Source organism: Parasteatoda tepidariorum, chromosome X1, assembly GCF_043381705.1.
Source record: "Parasteatoda tepidariorum isolate YZ-2023 chromosome X1, CAS_Ptep_4.0, whole genome shotgun sequence".
In the NCBI taxonomy this organism is placed as follows: domain Eukaryota; kingdom Metazoa; phylum Arthropoda; class Arachnida; order Araneae; family Theridiidae; genus Parasteatoda; species Parasteatoda tepidariorum.
Window position 1 is genome coordinate 63348846 of NC_092214.1, and position 21292 is coordinate 63370137.

Genomic DNA, 21292 nt, shown 5'->3' on the forward strand with positions numbered 1-21292 from the left:
TTATCTCCAAGGGTATAATTACAAGTTATCACATCAAAGTACCGCAGTTATTTCGCTAATTTTAATTCTTCCACATATTAATGTTTACTGAACAATCTGTTGCTATAAGATAACATAGTATTAAATAAATTTTATCTCAGTGGCTTAATCAATTGTATATCTTCGGCTCTCCATGACAGTTTGTTTCTTATGGGTATCTAAGGTATTGTGTTGGATTTCTTTATGGCCCCTAAATCTCGATCAGGGAAGAGTACCCTTCACGAGAGCGTTCTGAAAGTAGGCAGTTCGATTAATTTACGATGTACTTCAGGTGAATTTGTCCCTCTTATTCTTCCATCTACAGATTACTGTTATTAAAGGGCCATTAAATGAGAGCTGCCTACAATACTTGGTGCTAATTTTAAATTATCACTCGTTTTCGCTCGTCATTATAAGTTCTAAAAGGGTCAATTAATTTATCTGACAAAAATAAAAGTACTTTTCGTAAACTGTAATTTAGACGTATGTAATTCAAGCAGAAATATCTGAAGTGGGCGATTAATTTAAAGAACATTAAAAACTCTTCTTTTTATATTCTTAACGCTTTGTTTTCTTTAAAAAAAGAACTTAAATCATTAGTGAATTGCGGAGTTTTAAGTACAGTTGTTTAAGAAAAATAACTTTTAGCGTTTATTTAAAAAATTAAGAGACATTCAAGGGCTAGGTCAGAAAATTTGAATGGGAACGAACTGAAATTTGAATACAAATGTTTTAGTGTTATATACAGTAGTTCAAAAAATATTTAATCCAAGCAAACTTTCAAGTGTTTTTGGAAAAAAATAAATTTTAATTTTAACCAGTTTATTTCTTTACTCTACATGAATAACTAAAATTTGAATTGCTTAACCCTTTTTGCTTACGGTGCACCATGTTGTACCAGCCGTGAATAAAAAGGCTAACATTGACTCAAAGCAATGTTAAATTTAAAATTGTGGAGGAGAAGTGGATAGTGTGGACATCTTGAATAGCTTTTTTTATTTATTGTTCATAATTGCTCTGGGATATATTGTAGTATGGCAAAAAATACAACTTTCTTTTAAAAACTCGATTTCTCAGAAACTATTTGACCAATTTACTTCACATTTTGTATTTTGCCGTGTAGAATTACATTCTTTAGAAGAAAAAAAGCGTAAAAATCGTGTACTTCACATTTGAAAGTTTTTCAACTATTATTAAAAAAAATAAAAAAAATTATTAAAAAATATTTTTTGCATGGAAGTATCTTTGGATGAAGGAATTTTATAATTTTATGCAATCATTTTTCAAAAGTTTTCAAGATATGGTGAAGTACACAAAAAGTGAAATTAACAAAGGGGTCTAACTTTGAACCGCCTTTCTGACCAAACTTTTGGAGATCATCTTCCCCAGATTGCCTTAATCCCCCTATATTTTGGGAGTTAGAAATCCGAATCTGTCGAAAACAAGGTATGCAAATTCAGAGAAAGCGCGTTTTTGTATCGGATGTTGTAAATAACATTGTCTTCGCTAATTAATTAGCCTTGTCAAACCTTGTAAAACCTTGTCTTCACTAATAAATTACCATATTTGAGGTTACTCTTTTGAACCACTGAAATTGAGTCCTAAAACGTGAAGATACGATCTTTAGATCAAAAGCCATTCAGAGTGATCCGTTTATTCTTTTGCACACTGTACATTTCCAAGTGCAGTTGCATTAACCCACGGAGTGCTTCAATAGAAATTTGTAAAAGAAGATTTTTAAGCTACCGAAGTATCTTTCAAGCTTTCTCTTCATTCCTTTATTATCACATACTGTTTTATGAACTCCAATAAAATATGATAACATGTTATTAGCTATACGATTTTTTTACCTACTTTGATATTGACTTTTACTCTGTATAGTTTCAATTAACCAGAATTATGCATACATAAACACATGCCACAGTGGGTTTGGTGCAGACACATGGTGGTAGGTTAGTGTGGACATATCCAGACTGCCCTATGGAACTTCCAATAAAAAAAAATAAATTGGTTGCAAATGTAACACATTTGTTATTTATTTTCTAAATTCAAATGATTTTGCAGAATGATTTAAATTTACAAATATTGGTTTCATTCTCAAGCAAAAAATCTAAAGGATATGTTTATCAAGTTTCATAAAGGAATATAATTCAATACCGATGAATTAAAGAAATGACAGTTTTTAATATTAATGGTTTTATATTAATATTTCATATAAAATTTCATTTTAATATTTTATGATAACATTTTAGGTTATTATCCAGCCAAATTATTAGGCCAAAGGTTATTATCCAGCCTAAGATCATGTTATATAAAACGTCAATGAACCTATCAACCTATCAATGAACGGAATGAATGTAAGTAAGAGTTGAGAGGCAAGGTGCTGCCACATTGTAAGTTAGACAGATTGATGAGTAGTGCTACATTCAAGTAAGTTAGATGAGGAGAAAGTTATTCTCCTATACTTTATTCATTTGACATTCGCATTGAAAGCATTTAAATATTTATATATTAACCTTATTTGGTTTTAATCGTTATAACAGAAATAGTGGGGCCTTTCTTCACTACCAAAAAAGGTGAATTTTTATTTCTCAAAATTTGAAAGTTTCTTTTTTACATTATACATTTTTGGGAAGCTGTATCTTCGAGAATTTTCTGGTTTTATTTGGAGTTTCATTACAATTGTTTATTATATGAAAAAAATTTAGAACAAAATATATGACTTGAAAAATATTTTCAATCTCAAACTTCTTCAAATTTTAAAGTAATTAGACTATCCTGAAATAAAGATATTTATATTAAGTTTTAATATACTAAACAAATAACAAAACTTATTCAACTCAATTTTGTTTGATTTAATTCTGTTGAATGACAATCGCGTGTAAGTTGTACTTGATTAAGCAATAAAAAGCAATTTTACAGGAAAACTTCTGGAAAGCGCTGTGTCAGGGATAGCTTTGTTTTCCAAAGGAGATTTTTTAAAAAGAATTTCGTCTTAAGAAATAAATCATATGATTTTTTATTTTATTTTATAACCGACTTTGAATGGCAGACCCAATTCTTAGTTTACGACTTTCAATATTCAACTCTGTATCCATGTAATTTTTAACCAAACCCAGAAGGCAAGGATATTCCTTGATCAAACATTGGGACAAACTATCTTTCATGGAAGACTTAATTATGCAAGTAACATCTATTTGCGTTATATGAAGAGGAAAACCACGAAAACTTTCCACGGTTGTCCCAAGGGATTGGGAATTCTAACCCATGATCCGTCTACAACTAACGATATTTTACTTTTTTTCAGCACTGTAGTCGGTGTCTGCCGGGAGCATAAATTGTATCATCCTGCAACCGCTGGGATTTGAACCTTGATCACATCATAGAAAGGCTAACGCTCGTAAGATAAGGAAATTTTACAGCGGCCTAGGCCTATAGGCCCATTCGCCGAATGCAATGGAACAACAATTTTTAATTTGACAGCAATTATATAGAAATAAAATGTTAAAAATTTTACAGTAACAGCGATGGCAACAAGCCTCGAAAACATTGAAACACGTCAGAAAGAAGGTCAACGGACCCTTATAATTTAACATATCGTTCAACAATGTAACATAAAAACAAATTAAAACAATATTGATCGTGCTTGGTGTTGTACCGTTCAGGCCAACAGACCCTTATACTAACGAAATGTTTGCAACATCACGAACTCATTTTTACTTACTAGATACTACAGTTGAATAAAGGTATCAATAGGATCGAATTGAGAGCTAGAGCTAGTTGCTGGGTAAAAGGAAAAAGTTAAGAATTACACACAAGATAAAAGTACACATTAGTACTTGCCTGTCCTAAAGGACATAAAATTTGTATAAATCAGTAAAATGAAAATTTTAAAAACGTTACAATTTTAAAACATTATGTTTAAAAATAAAAATCGACTGTACAAAGCCGTTTACATGCGAAAATTTCAAGATATAAAATTATTTGTGGATAAAAGATAGGATACAGATGTAAAAAAACAAAATTGATAAAATAACAAGTATAGATAAAATATACCCTAAGATTAAAATCATTAAAATATATTCGTCCAAAAGGGACGTAAATGTTATAAAATTCATTTAAAATTTTAAAATATTTACAAATCAAAATTTAAAAGCGTGTTTTTAAAATACTAAAAAATGGTGGTATGCAAAATCAAGGATAAAAGCTAATTGTGTATAAAAATTAAAAAGAAAATCATTTAAAAGTTGAATAATTAACAGTTAAAATCAATAACAGACCAGTGTAAAACAACCAGCCGAGCAACAATTAAAAAGTGTTGAGTAAAATGGAAAGCGATGTCTAAAACATAAAAAATGTAAATACAAGGTCTAAAATTTAAAATATGATATATTAAAAGTTTGAAATTTAAAATACTACGAGTAAAATTATTAAATGAAGTGGTCCAAGGAGTATTTAACTATATTTGTTGGGGAGAGCAAATTAGTTGTTAAATTGGGCCAGCGTCTCCTCGAGAGTAATTTTAATGATCTCTTTAATAATGGATTTGCAAGTATTACTCGCGAAAATTTGTTGTTTATTCCTCCCGAGGAAGTGGTTTTGTCTGAGTGTCCGGAATCTGTCGCAGTGAAAGAGTAGGTGCTCAATTGTTTGAATATCTTCACAGTTATTGCAGGTATCACTTTTATTAAAAAACTTTTTTTGGTAGACCCCGAACACTCCGTGCCCCGTAAAATATTGGTTCAGATTTTTTTTTTTTTGTAATCTTTTAACTGACGGGGTCTTAATAAATTTAAATGTTTGACGGCCCTTATTACTGCTCTCCCATTGATTCTTCCATATTGAAGTTAAGATATTTCTAATGTTTGTTTTAACCTGTTTGGGGGTCCTCAGTACCTGGAGATCTATTGTGCTAGAACAAATGGCGTTTTTGGCTGCCTCATCTGCTAACGCTCGTAAGATAAACTTAATATCTGAGCCACATCGGCTTTTCAATATGTAACAATGCATTTTAATTATTAGATAAGATAGGGCTTAAAACGCTGTTCGTAACGAATAACTAAGACATTAAAGCTACGCCAAACTAATTGCTTTCATTCTTCTTTTGCGCAAATTGACTTCGACAATGAATCGTCAGAGTTTGATACCAGTTTTGTATTTTTCATATTCTGATATCATGCATGACCACCCCTCTATTATGCATAGTTTCTTATAGCATCTTTTACGAACATATTAAAAATACATATTCAAAAATCATCTTATCTCAAAAAATCCCTTTGAATCAGTTTTCTTTCGTTCGCAGTTAAAAAAGTAATTTTATCTTACGTGACTTAATCGCTCATAGCGTTGACCATCTCTACCGCTATAAAGCACTTTCCTTCAAAACGGCTCCTTATTATAACATTTTCCCGACACTCTAGATCATTTCTCATTTTCTAAATGCATCGACAGGGAAGAGGAGGTTAGAGGAAAAAAATCCCCCATTTCTGGAACAGCTGTCCATCAAGCCAGGCTGTCTTACCTTCGTGACCCCTTTTTACCCCAGCTCGGGCACACTCAGGGTTCAATCAATGAGTACTCAAGAGAAAGAGGTTCAAGCTGTTTGTTCATTGATCAGACATTTTCCTCCCTTCCATTCTTTCGAGTCCTTTTTCCTTAAGTTTCCGTTTCTTATTTTTTTTTCTCCCTATTTTTTCGTACTCATTCATTTTCGTCTACCAACGGAAAAGAAGGAAAGTGAAACACACACACATTCAACGAAAAAAAAAAGGGAAAAAGGAGAACCTAAAGCACGAAAGAAATTGCTTCCCTGGTAAGTGTTTTTCGCTTTTTAGTTTCGTCAATCTTCGGAACGAGTCTATACATCGTTTATAAATCATCACCCTGCCTGAAAAACAAAAGATGAAATTCCAGAAAGAAAAGTTAAGAAAAATATCCTTTTTCCTCCATTGCTTTCTATATCTCGAATCAAATGGATTGGTAAATTGATTGATAATGCGCCTCTACGTAAAGCAGAAAGGAAAATATCTTGAGCACAATACTACAAATTTAGAACATTTACTTATACATTGCTCTTCAGGCTACATCGTCCAACAACATTTCTCCATTGATTATTAAATTTACTTTTAAAGTTTTGTTTAGTCGAAAATGTATGCTAACGCATTTTTCAGATATCTTAAAACTTGATTAAAGACGGATTTTTAGATGCGAATTTTATTTTCCATTCAAAAACTCCAACGAAATTTTAGTTTATGTTGGAAAAAAAGGGAATTATGTAAATGTTGTTAGAATTTTATAATAAAATACATGCATTAAGTTCAGCGTAAATTTACTCAGAAGAGCGTAAGAGAGGAAAAAAAAAGAGTTCCATATGTTTTTTTAAATCAAAAAACACTGTCATTATTGTTTTTGTTTTGTCTATCTGTTTATGGAAAAAAAGTAACAAATATTCGAACATTAAAATCTTAAGGACTTAGTCTCATATTTGCCCCATGCACTGTTTACTACCACTGTTAACTATCACTGTTTTGTAATAAGATTTGATAATATCTGACTTGTGCTGCTTTACGGAATCTCAATGAACTTTTTTTCATTATCCCTTCACTCTGCTTCAGATTTCATTGTTTCATATTAGCCCCTTCGATTTGTTAACATGGGACTTGCACTGCTTTATATTTCCCCAATATTAGATTTGCCTAATACACTGCTTTACATTTGTCTAATACACTGCTTTACATTAGCCTAATACACTGCTTTACATTAGCCTAATACACTGCTCCACATTAACCCAATACGCTGCTTTACATTAGCCTAATAGACTGCTTTATATTAGCCTAATAGACTGCTTTATATTAGCCTAATAGACAGCTTTATTTAGCCTAATAGACTGCTTTACATTAACCCAATACAATGCTTTACGTTAGCTCAATACAAAGCTTTACATTAGTCCGATAGAATGCTTTAACATTAGCCCAATACACATATTTGCATTAACATTAGCCCAATACACGTATTTGCATTAACCCAATACACAGATTTATTTACATTAGCTCAACACACTGTTTTACATTAGCCCCATATACATTTCTAGATTTCTACATTTCTAGATTCCCATTACATTTCTAGATTTCATAGTCAGAGGCTGATACAACATTAAACATAATATGTAGTTTTGAACGATTTAAATAGACACCATAAATAAGAACCTATCAAAATTATTTTCAGTGGTCATTTTTAGTCAAAAGTTATGAAGTCTACCAAAAATATTTTCTTGTAAAAAGTAAGGTTCTCAAATTTTTTCATATATTCTTATTATTTTGTTCATACATTCTTATTATTTTGTTCATACATTCTTATTATTTTGTTCATACATTCTTATTATTTTGTTCTTATATTCTTCTTTAACTGCAAAAATCGGCAATTTTTTCAACGTGTTTCAAATTATGTTCAGTACACTGAGATAAAAAAAGGTCAAAACTACAAGAATATGGTGAAATTTATTGTTTCTGACTCCATGGGAACACAAAAAAGCTTGATAATTTTTACCGGCGTTTGGGCAATGATTTTAGTAAAATTAACACTAAACTATGGTTTTAGTATTTGTGATAAAATTTAGTAAAGGGGGTAAAATTTGGTAATTTTTCATGATACATTATAGCATGGTATAAAAACCACTTATTCGGTTAAATTTACTTCTCAGTTTCGTATTTTATTTACTTAATGTGCGGTAGAAAGCACTATAATTTCGAAAACCTGAATTTGTGGTAAACTATTACTATATGATTAGAAAGTAAACCAAATTTGCGGTTTAAATAAAATATATTTTAGTTTTATTACACAGAATTATTTTTTACCAGAGATGTTATAACCATGCAGTGCGATAATTTTACCAGATTTTTTTACTATATGAACTTAGAGTATTTCATATTATTACTGTATGAATCTCATTTTTTCAAAAATTTGTGTATTTTTAATTTTATTCTTTGAACTTACACTTATCATCAAGGAAGCACTTCTGACCGAGAAAAAACAATTTCCTCTAAAAACATCAAATTTTGAATCCTAACTTGTCCTTCATGAGAAAACAGTGAAAAATGGGCATTGAAGCATGCATACAGCCCCTTGCTTTACTATTTCGTCATGTCAAAACAACTAGAGGACCATAATAAAAAATTCATTTCATAGAAATAATAATCACACAATTTGAAACATTATATAACTTAGTTTTGTATTTTAATATTTCTTGTAATTAATGTTTAATTTCTAACAATGGGACTGAATATGAAAAAAAAAACAGCTTAAAGGTATTTCCTAATCACCACCCTTAATATATTTTTAAATCCTCATCAAAAATGAAGTCGAAAAAGCACATACATTAAGGGTTTTAACAAAACAAAAACGATATCAAAATCTAAGGAAATATTTCTGACAAAGATCAGATTAAAAAAATTAAAATCTGTTTGATTCCCGAATTAATGAATTGTACAGAGATTTAATCTGAAGAAGCCCAAGTTTCATCAAATAATCAGATGAGTTACGAGTAACCATCTCATTTTCCTCACTAGTGATTTTGACAAGAATTGATATTTTTCTCCCTTTACGCTTTAATTATAATTTCTTTTTTTTTTTAAATTTACTTTTGAAAAATATTCTAAGAATATATATTGCTTGCGGAACTTTCTGTATATCGTAAGGGAGTTTAAATGTTAACTTATCTAATCTAAATAATGGCCTATAAATCTGATTGCATAAATCAGCCTATATAAAAATGAAACTTTATATGAAATAATTTAAGAATGCTAAGTGATATTATAAAAAAGCTGTTTTGGAAATAAACTTTAAAGCTTAATATTTTTCCTTCAACAATCCATAAAATTTTCCAAAAAAAAATAACAAAAATATATAAAAGAATTTATGGAATATAATAAAAAAACTGTTCTATTTTTAGTATAAACGTTACAGCTTAAATTGTTTTTCTTTTAACAATTCGTAAAAGTTTCGAAAAACGAATAAATTAACCGAAATAAAGGAAAGAATTCTATGGAATATCATTAAAAAGCTGAATCATTTTGGGAATGAATGCTACAGCTCATTTTGTTCCCTTTAACAATCTCGTAAGTTTCTACCAGTAAATAAACCAAAATATGTTAAAGAATTTTAGGGAATATTATCAAAAGGTTGAGCTATTTTGGTAATAAACGTTACAACTTATTCATTTCCTTTAACAATCATATAAGTGTCTACAATGAAATAAACAAAAATATATAAAGGAATTTCAGGGAATATTATTAAAAAGCTGAGCTATTTTGAAACCAAATGTTAAAACTTAAATGTTTTCCTTGAACAATCCATAAAAGTTTCTAAAAGCAAACTAAAATAAATAAAGAATTTTTGTTGTGACAGAAAATTTATAAAAAGACAAATTTTACTGAAAAATGTATAAAAAAAGAAAAAATGCTTTCTCAAAATGTGTCATTAAGCTAAGTAATAGGGGAGAAATATACCTGTGATAAAACGACTCTTTCTATTCTAGATTGAATAGGTGTCATTATAAAGAATAGGAGTATTGTAAGTTTCCATACATTTAAATCCTCCTCTATGCCTACTGTAAGTGGAGTTTTGTCAAAATAATGCTGAAGATCTGATAGCTTTTATCTTTGTTCAAGCCTTGATTGAGCTTGGAGATGAATAGGACTGTATAAATATTGAATAGTTTCAGGCTATAGTAATGAATAGCCAAATGATGATGTGTCAGAAAGTGATGACAGTAAAAAGCTGCCATATTCTACGTCAAAGAAGGGGAAAAAATCATCCAGGAGAGGGAAAAACGCCGTCAGGGAGGGATTTCTATGAATAATGGTTAAGTCTAGCCATTTGTAGCAATCTAGGTTAGCGCAAGCTGTCTTCTTAAATAATGAAATCTTATTGTCTATAGTAGCCATTAATCATGGAGTAAAAGGGTCCCCAACGTTGCTCTAAGCCCACTTAATTCAATTCAGGCTCAAAATTTGCTTTCTGAGCTGTATCATTCCATTTCAAATGAAAAATGTGCTCAAAATTTACGAAATGATGGAAGCTTTCCAACTACTCTTTCCTTTCCCCTGATATTTCTACTTTCCTCTCTCGGAGTCATGTCTTTCATACCGTGATTAGAATGAGAAACTTCTCAAAGAACTTTCTTTTACTGAATTCATCTTCATATTGGTAGATTTTAAGCAGATAGTTTTTTTCTTTGCCATTACCAAAAAAAAAGAAAAAAAAGAAATTCAACTTGGTGAAAGGTATAAATATAAGAGTTATAACATTGATAGAATTCAACAAATGGAAAGAAACTGTAGAAGTGGTACAATATTTAGCTTGGATTACATTTTTGCACATAATATATTTTAAAATATGTTTATTTTACTAAAATAACTGTTGCTGGGTTTGGATACATTAAAAAATTTTTTTTAAATGATTAAATGCGTGCATTATTTTTATTTTTTGTATGCTGCTGTACTATTTAATAAACATACAAAACTTGTTACATTTTCTGCAAGACATTTTTAAAAAAAGTTTTAAAATATAAAACTTTAAAAAATTGATGTTTTTAATTTTATGAAGCTGAAAATAATGCTTGAAAGATAAAATGCTTGAATAATAATTTTTTTCAGTAATTTTGAATAAAATTATCTATACATTAGCTTGTTTTCAGCATAATTTGCTCTTAGCATATTACTGTTTGCAAAAAGTTTTAAATTTAAAAATGCAAGTTTTTTTCATTGTATTATTCTTTTGAAGAGTTGTATATCAAAATGCAAAGCAAACTTCTTAATTTTCGTAAGAAAAATTAAAGTTAAATAACGAAAATATATATTTTCCAAATATTATTTCCTTATTCAGTTTTTATGTTGATATACACTTTAAATTTTATTTTTAACCTTTAGTATCACTTGAAGTTCATTGGTTTTTCAAAAATGAAAATAAATAATGTTTTACGTACTATTTCAAATACAAATGCTTTTTTTTGCTTCTCTAAAGAGTACTAAGTGTTATTTTTTCTCTCCAAAAAATTAAAAAAATTCCTCGCATTTTTAAAGGAAAAGCATAGCTTAATAAATTTGATTCCTTGCTGACATCCCAAACAGTGAAGAACATTCAATATGAAGAACATACAATTAAAATGTTCTATATTTTATTGATTAAAAATATTTGTGAAATTTTCTCCATATTTTAAAGAATTTTTCATCTTAATTATCAAAAGTGCTACACTGCTATGCAATTGAAAAAAAAAAGTGCTTCACAGTGAGAAAAAAAAATTACTAATTAAAAATTCGGGTAAAATTACTGTATGATAATTACTTTTCTGGTGAAAAAAACAATAATTCTGGTAGATAAAACCAAATTATACGGTAATTAAACCATTCATTTATTATTTTTTTCGTTCATATGGTAGCGGAGTACCGGGAATTCTGGTTTTCAAAACTACAGTTCTTATTACCACAAATTAGTAAAAAAATACAAAATTTAGAAAATAAATTTAACTGAATAAATAGTTTCAATGTCATTCTGTAAGGTAATGATAAAATGATAAAATTACAAAATTTTATCATATTTAAAAATTTTTTGACACATATTAAAAACTATATTTTATTGTTCACTTTACCAAAATAATTACCGAAGTGCTTTGGTTAAAATTCCCGAGCTTTATAATGTTCCCATAGAGCCAAAAATAAGCAAATTTACCATATTCCGGTAGTATTCATCATCGTTTTTTTAGTGCATGATAGATTTCGAGAAAATTGGGTTGACAACTTTTTGCTGTCCAATGTTAATGCTATGAAAGCTAAAATAGATTTTTAGGAAACTGATTAAGCGGAATTTACTTTTTAAATTTTTTTTTCAAAATGTAGTTTCTCATACAAAAATGACGAACATATAAAAAGCTAAGAAAAAAAAAGTAAATAAAAGAATACTATACAAAAATATACAAAAAATAAAAGAATTTTAGTCACTTGCATTGATTTTTCTAGTAAACTGTAGTATATTTGTCACTATTATATCTTTTAAATAAAGAGTTTGGTTGCAGATACTCCAACTACAGATGCACAAAAAATTTTCGGTTCTGTAAAACAAGAATGACAGTGACCCATTTCGTTTAAATATCCCAAAAATATATTATTAGCTAAATAACCATGGAATTAAATTTAAATATACTTTAAGATAATCATTACGTTAAATATTTGTGAAAAGTAAAATATACGATATCCTAATCCCTACACTGAGAAAAAAAGTACGGTCAAAACTACCAGAATATGGTGCAATTTACCGTGTTTCTGGCTCCAAAAGCTCAGTAATTTTTATCGAAGAGCTTTGGTAATGATTTTAGAAAATTATCAATAAAATATTGTTTTACAATACGTGAAGAAATTTGGTAAAAGTGGTAAAATTTGGTAGTTTTACCATGATACCTTAGTACATGGCATTAAGACCATTTATTCAGTTAAATTTAACTTTCAGTTTTGCATCTTTTATTAAATGTGTGGTAACAAGAACTATAATTTTAATAAATTGTTACCATATGAACTGAAAAATTACAAAATGAATGGTTTAAATACCGTATATTTTATCTACCAGAATGTTTTTTACTTGAAACGCGTCATTACTATACAGTACTATTTACAGTACCAGAATTTTTAGTCCGGTGCAGATCTTATATAAATTTAATGCATACATACACTAAAAATAAGGAGTGGGATTTGACACAGGCCTTATATTTCGCTTATAGAAAGTTTCCAGGAATTATCTCTCCTGTAATTTTTAACAATTTCATCCTGAATCGAAATAATAACTGGCAAAATTGCCATAATTTCTCCTGTTGCTGCTTTTTTTTTAAAAAATGGGAATTATTCTTTTGCAGAAATTCCGCAATATAAAGCTTATAATAAATAAAAAAGAATTGATTCTGTAAAACAGAATGGACAGTGATGACCCATTGAGTTAAAATATCGAAAAAATATGTATTAGTTTTTCATATTTGAAATTAATTTTAAAATAATCATTATTTTAAATATTACCAACAGAAAATGAAATTCACAATACTAAATATCCCTGTGTTAGTATTATTTGTTTTATTCTAAAAAACAAAAAAAAAATTGATTATTATTAAATTAAGTGATAAAAAATTATAAAATAATTATTTCCTTTTCGCATGGTATCATCTTAAGTTAAACAATATTAATTAGACTATTTTTCTTTCATTCTCATATATAGTTTTAGACAAATGGCAAAATATTCTAAACTAAATTTCAGATCAATATTTTATATGTATATATCCATTTATGAATTTTAAATTATTGATTAAATAATCGAATTTTAAGTCATCTCTAATCTATAAATAAATTTCAAATCATTGATCAAATTATCAAATTTTATATCATCTCTAGTCAATATTTAAATTTTAAATTATTTATCAAATTATTGAATTTTAAGTCATCTCTAAACTATATATAGGAATTTTAAATCATTGGAAGAATGTGGTTTAATTTAAGCAATAACAAAAGAATTACGTGAAACAAAAAAATTTCTCTTCTTGAAGTTCCGAATACTAAGTAATGTAAAAACACTTGTAAACCACAAAAGTGAAAGATTTTATTACAGCGAAAAATTTTTTTCTACTTCAAAAATTTTCTCGAAAAGAATCAATTTCAAGCAGGAAATGCAATATATTTTTCTGCGCAAAAGAGCACTTTGAAATTTTTCTAGTGATATTAAAACCTGATATTTTTTGAAGGCAAAAGCAAAAGATTTACGTTATATCGTTTATTTATTATTGTTTTTTTAAAATCTATCACGAATTGAACATAGATTTATATCTTAAGAATTTATTTGTTGCATTTTCTGGTTCGAACATTTTCCCAGCGCACTTCTATTCCCTGCTTTTCTGGAATGTTTTTTATGAAAGTCAAATTGCGCATTGGTGCAAATGATGTCTGGTTGACTGAGAAAAATATAAATTCGGAATGAGAATCTAATTTCAAAGCATAAGATAGAATTGTATAAAGTAGAAAACATTGCTAAAACATTTTTGTTATAAAATGCCGAAGTTTAAATGTATAAAATTTCCCAATTCAATTGCTGAGCGTGAAAAATATATTAAATATTTAAGGTTATTGACAGGGAAGTGCCTTTATTTTATTTTTAATACGCATTCTAAGTGTTTGAAATAAATAGAGGGTAGCACACACAAAGAAGAAGTCTTTAACAAAAATCTGGTCTTTACAATTTTTAATCCGCTCGAAGACAATTTTCTCCTTTCTGGAATGCTTTCTATGAAAGTCAAATTGCGCATTGATGCAAAGGTTGTCTGGATGAATGAGAAAACTATAAATTCGGAATGAGAATTTAATTTCAAAGTATAAGATAAAAATATTTAAAACAGAACAGACTTTCAAAATATTTTTTGTAATAAAATGCCGCTGTTTAAATGCATGAAAGTTTCAGAATTAATTGCTCAGCGTGAGAAATATATTAAATATTTAATGTTACAGACAGGGAAATGCTTTTATTTTATTTTTAATACGTATTTTAAATGTTTGAAACAAATAGATTATAAGAACGTAAAAATGTCCTCAGTAGTAAACGGATCTTGGGTTAGAGTCCTCTTGCCATCAAGCTAACAGCGGGAGATTTTCGTGGTTTTCCTCTCCATGAAACGCATATGCGGGTTGGTTCCATTAACAAATCCTCCTTGAGGGCCAAATTTCTCCCAATATTTGATCAGGGAGTTCCCTTATCTTCTAGATTGTGTTCAAAATTACAAGGCTAAGAAGTTGAACATAAGTAGTCGTAAGCTCAAAACTGGATCGGCTGTTCAACGACGGTTCTAAAATTAAATAGATTATAAGGAGTTGCTGTGACCAAATGGATAAAACATTAGCCTACCAATTAGGTGCCTTAGGACTAAATTCCAGCGATGGCTGGTTAATGTGAATTCTGCTCCCGGCTAGAACCGACCGCAGTGCTGACGTAGAAATATCCTCAGTTGTAGATGGATCATGGTTTAGAATTCCTTTTGCATTCGGGCTACACATATTTAACGATGGGAGGTTTTTCTTTCTATATAACTTAAATGAGGATTAGTTCCTTTAAAAATTCTTTTACGAAGGCTAGTTTGTCCAATACTTGATCCAGGAGTTTACTTTTCTTCTGGGTTGGGTTCAAATTTACAACGCTACGGAGTTGAATAGTGAAAGTCGTATACTCAAAATTTGGGTTGCTGTTCAACAATGGTTATAAAATAAAATAGATTGTAAGAGGACGCAAAGATTCTTCCGAAAAAGTTTGGCGTTTACAATTTTAAATCTTTTTTAAGATAATTTTTAATTTTGTGATAGAAGAGCTTTTTTTTCTCTTGGTCGCTAAATATGAAACTACGTCTTTTTTTAAAAAAAAATAAAAGGAAGAAAATTTATTTAAGAATAAAGAAAACAAAAGTTAAGATTATTTAATAATTTGTAATATTATTCAAGCATAAAATACGATTGCAACAGTCAAATAACCTATATTTGAAAATGTTTAATTTGCTTACCCCATCTAAAATTTTTTTAATACAATTTAAAATCAATACAACAAGACACTAATTTACAAGAATTGAAGTTTCGAAAACTATTTACTCTAACCCCAATGTCTTGATTTTTTCAAATGTTTTTTTTTCTAAACGATCTAAAGTAAGAGAAAACAATAGGCATTTCGTTACAAGAATCGGAATTTCGATGATTATTTCCTAATTTCAATTGTCTAGGTGAGTTAATATTTGTCATAGCTCATCTAAATTATTTTTTAACATAAATAAAAATTGTTTCATAGCTAAACGTTTCATAGGAATCATATGTCACGACTCATATAATTTGTTATAATTAAAAAGCGAACTTGTAAGTTAAAAGTTTTTTTTTATTAGTAAAAATTTCCCCTTTTGTTGGAATGAGAGATTTTATTTTTTTAGGGCAAAACAGTTTGAAAGTTATTTTTTACTGTGGTGCACTTACTTTTTTTACAGTGAAATTTCCTTGTAAAACGAAAATTTCGAATAGAAAATGTTGCATTCTTTCGTAAGAGTTTCAATAAACTTTTGGGAAAATTTAGAATGTATACATTCAACAATGTCACAAGAAATTTATATTTTTTCGTGATAATTTTAAATATATTTCTCAAATTGAGAAGGGAGTTTGATATTTTATTTATTGAGTTTTCGTTCTCAAGCAATTGTTTTCTATCTCCGAAAAATATTTCAATGAAATGCAAACGCGCCAGATAACATAAAGAATATAAAGAATAAGTCCAAACCAAACATCAAGAATTTTTTTTTCAAAGCAAAAAGTAATGATAACACATATTTTTATCTTGAAAGTCTAGGATTTTAATGTTTGAATAAATACAGATGTTAGAGTATTAAAATTTAATATTTAAAAATCTCAATAAAAAAAAGATTTAATTTTGTGTTTCAATTCTGAATGTTCGATTAAACATATGTAATGAAACGCATAAACTAGACTGTAGAAAAGTAGTTGCCACCAGTTTTGGTATTGCGACAAACTAAAATGTTTTTATAATACATGTATAGTCACATTTTTTACTTACTTTTTTGTTATAATTTTTTTCCTTTTTTGTATGCTTGTTTATTGACAACACATATTTTAATGTGATTAGAATCAATATAATATTTTCATTACATAAATATGTCGTTTAAAGGACATATTTAGTAATATATTCGCACTAATTCTTTTTCAAACAATTATCCTGTAAAGTTTAAATAATTTTTTGCATAATTATAGTTCGGTACTTAAGAATGTATCTCCAGCAATTTTATATTTGAGGATGTATTTGTATCAGTTTTATATTTGATAATGCATTTGTAGCAGTTTCATATTTTAGTTACAAATGCATTTTCAACAACTGTAGTTTAACTGTAGTTATCTTTATAAAATTGATAAAATACCAATTGTTCTTAAAAATTAGTGCCATATTAAGAATGTGCATGCATGCTTTTAAAACGAAAATTTTTTTGAAGTGAGGCTATTGAATTGATACATCATTGTCGTAATTGACATGATGATGATTTTAATTGCATTTTTATTGCATAAGCTATGTAATAATATAATAAAATATGGCTGTAATGCTAAGCAAACATAATAGTTTGCAACATATTTCACTCATAAGAATAATACATATTTCAATATTTCCTGACAAATTTTTGTTTGTTTCATGTTTCACTTGTCATGCACAATAAATTCTTCAACATAATCGCACAAAGTTTTCATTATATGTAATTCTAAGCATCAATAAAATAAAAAAAAGTAGTAAAAGTTAAATATTTTTACTGACGGCATCAGAAGGATAGGATTGCATAAAATTATTACTGTAGAAGTATATATATTGTTTATTACTGCAATTAGAGAATGAAATTAAATTGAGCATTACTTGAGATTTATTCCCAACTTCAATCGTTTAAAAAAATGCAGGATAAAAAATTTCACTAAAATTTTAAGTTTTTAATATAATGCATCATGCTATAAGTGCTAAATTTACATCTCTTTGCCTCTCATTTAAAATTGAATGAATTGTGTTAGTATTTTATGAAAGTAGTTTGAAGTTCTGATAAAAGCTAAATCTAGATACAGAGAAACTAACAATTAAATTAATAATTAAAAGCGTGCGATTCGAATTATTGTTAGAGAATTTATTTTATTTGGAACTAAAAAACTTGCTGGTGGAAAAAAAAACTCGAAATTGAATGACATTGTTTTGTTAAACTTGTGGAAGTTTCAAATTTATAACTTTTAGCAAAACACGCATACTTGTTATTATTAGTAGAGATTGTTATTGAAACATTGAATCATAACTCTACAGCTTTTTAAAAGACTATAACCTAGAAAGTGATAAACTACTTGTTAGATAAATTAAACTTCTTTTCTGTAAACAATTATATCCAACAAGAGCTTTCATTCTGTTTAATTATTTCGAGACCTCAATAAAATATTAGTCCACTACTTTCTTAAGAAACCACAAACTTCAGCAGAATCTGCGGCGGAAATTTTTTTTCTCCCAAAACTACAAAAATATAGGTTATCACTATTTAATCTAGATTTCTTCGGTTACTAAAATACAGGGGTTGGACAAAATTATAGCAATACTTCTAAATTAACTATGCCAATATTATTCTTTTAGCAGAAAATGTTTTGGAAGGTATTATACGGTAAAACTGCTGGCACAATTTGAAAGAGAAGGCTTGAAGCTTTTAGAATTGGTGTCCTTTTTACCCATGCAAAATTACCATGCTTTTTACCATGCATCGACCAAAATAATGGGTAGGTACTTACAGGCTTATTTCCCTTTTTTAATACCACTATAATTAAGAAAGCATTTTAATATAAATAGTAATGCAATCCTATACAATGATTTCAAAATAGCTGGTATTAAAGCTAGCCAAAAGTTAAAAGTTATTAACTATTTTATCTTCTTATTTTGGTCGATTCGAATTTTGCAAGGATGAAAATGACATTTCTAAAAGGTCTAAGCATGATTTTACAAATATTGTCAACAGCTTGGCCATGTGAAATCTTTAAAAACATTTGCTGCAAAAAAAGAGTGTTTAAATAGAGCTGGTAAAAAGTGTTTCCAAGATTTTGTCCAACTCCTGTAATTCATTATTATACATAGAAAATAGTTCTCATTAATAAAATACTTAAATATTTCAATATCGTTATAAAATTATTTGATGCATTTTTAAAAGAGTTTTTGTCTCAGATGCAAATGCGGAAATATCTTATTCTAATTAGTTGTAACTATTACGAAATGTAGTTTAACCAATTGTAACTGTTCCTTCGTAGTACGAAGCTCCTTCTTTCTTACAGCTCTGCAAAGTTGCATAGTAAGATTGTTATGCGTATATTATATTCATCAGACGTATATTGCAGAAAAAATAGTTTCTCCTGAAACTGCTTAACTTTAAATCAATAGAAGAAACTACGATTTTCATAAAGTCTAACTTATTACATTTAAGAAAAAAAAGACGAAATCTTACCTGTATATTAATAAAAGTTCCATTATAATCCAATGATAAATTAAATAAGAACTAAGAAATCGTTGGATCAGACCATCACTTATGATTTTCAGACAAAATTTACTACACAACATTGCAGAAATTAAAACATCATCATTAAATAAATCATAAAAAACCAGTTTGTTCATAACGTTTGAATCACAACCACACTGAGCAGTTTGTTTTACATCAAAACGTTAGTCAACAAAGTGACATGAAAAAGGAACGATAAACATAAAAACACTTTGTACAACAAGTTGAAAATTTGTTGATTTGTCGAATAGTGCGACGAGGTTTTTGCGTAAGCTTACAGCTCTGCATTTTTATTAACGAGGTTTAAGTTTGAGGATATTCAGTAGAGACGTTGTCGTTGTTAATTTACGTCGCACTGGAGCTGCACAATGGGCAATTGGCGACGGTCTGGGAAGCATCCCGGAGGATGATCCGAAGACATGCCATCACAATTTTATTCAGTAGAGACATCAAGGGCTAAAAATGCGACAGCTGTCATATACATACGTCACACCCAGTTATACAAGAAACAACATCCATTAATCAGCAGATCATAATTTTTGACTTTATCCGCAGATCGTTATCTTTGAACGATCAATCACCTATCCAGTATCCTCAGAGGTATTGATTTGGTATGGGAACGTGGAGGTCCAGTCATCATTTTTTACACGGAGAGTCTTCAGCCAGTTTGATTCGAACTCACGTCCTCTTGGACATGGGTCCAACAACATACCGGTCAGGCTATTACGGCCACAAGTTGAAAACAATAAATGTTTAAAAGAAATATAAATATGATAGAATAAGTTAGAGTTTGCAAGTAAGGTGCGGTTCTATTTCAACTTTTACTGGAGATGATAATTTTTGCCAAGGCGTATCAAATATTTAAAGCAAGGGAATTGTGGGTTTGTTTCCTGCTTCCGTAACCCTGGATGCATTTTTCATTCCTTTTTTAAAAAACTTTTTGTCATTTATGTTATCTGTTCTTCAACTTGACTAAGGCTTTAAAACCAATAAGCTTTCAGATTTGTGTTCGTATTAATAAAGAACAAACTTCATAGAATAATAATAACTTTGCAGTAAAAATTGGGCTGTCGTGACGGCTGGATAGTATTGTTATACATGCAATTTGTTTCACTTTTATAGGGTTTTACAAGCAGTTTTTTTCTCCATAAAGTGGCTTATAAACCCCTTGTAAATTAAATTGAACACGCAAGCCAGCAAACTCAAGCATGTATGCATTTTAGTAGTTGTACTTTATTTACGTCACACTAAAACAGAATAGTAGGCTAGTGGCGACGGTCTGGGAAACATCTCTGTGAAAGATACGAAGGAATACAATCACAATGTTAATCCTTTTCAAAAGGGATTGCTCTCCAATTTAGTAACCCGGTGACTTGCGCGCGAAGTCGAGCACTTAATGGTAGAACAGTTTAATTATGACTGATACAAATATAACTGATATAGTAAGGCTCACCTTTGATTCCTTTGTAGGCTGATCAAAGTGGTCACCAGCGCTCTCACTGATTGCTACAAGTAATGCCTGACTTCAGTAATCTACTGGGAACCGTGTCTTACAATCAATCCGCTCTGGGACATATATGCAATAAAAAATATGCAACGAGTAAAATACTTAAAGAATTTCAGTCGAATCATGATGCATTATGGAATTACTCAGAAAAAATTGCATATTTGATCTGTGAAGTCACTAAAAAACCTACGAGCTTACAAACAAACTGCATACAATCACAAATTTGAGGTAGGACTAATTTCAATGCAGCTAGTTCGTTGGGGTATCCTAAAGACAAAGGTTCATATTCAGCCACAATTTCAGGTAGTACGTAAGGAATTTCAGTTGAATCATGATGCATCATGGAATGTAGCTAAAGAAATTGCATATTTTTGCAGTGAAGTCACTGAAAAACCTACGAGCTTACAATCAAAAAATTATACAGTCACAAATTTGAAGTAGCACTAATTTCTTTGCACTTAATTCGTTGGGGGTATTCTTGAAACAAGGAGTCATATTCAACTGCAATTCAGGTAATACGAAAAGAATTTTAGTAGAATCATGATGCATCATGTAAAATTTTATATCTACACTACTTAATTTCTTAAATTACGTAAATCGTGAAATAAGATACAGCAGTGGAATATAACACTAGTGTCTCTGATAACAAAAAAAGT

General features: G+C 29.1%; 1 long non-coding RNA gene across 1 annotated transcript in view; it reads right to left on the reverse strand.

The window, feature by feature from the left end:
- Positions 1 to 19416, reverse strand: part of LOC139427115 (uncharacterized) — a 93257-nt gene extending 73841 nt beyond the window's left edge. Inside the window, exon 1 of the long non-coding RNA XR_011638260.1 lies at positions 19079 to 19416. This is a non-coding gene — a long non-coding RNA (uncharacterized lncRNA). The remainder of the gene's footprint in view (positions 1 to 19078) is intronic.
- Positions 19417 to 21292: the final 1876 nt, after the last annotated feature.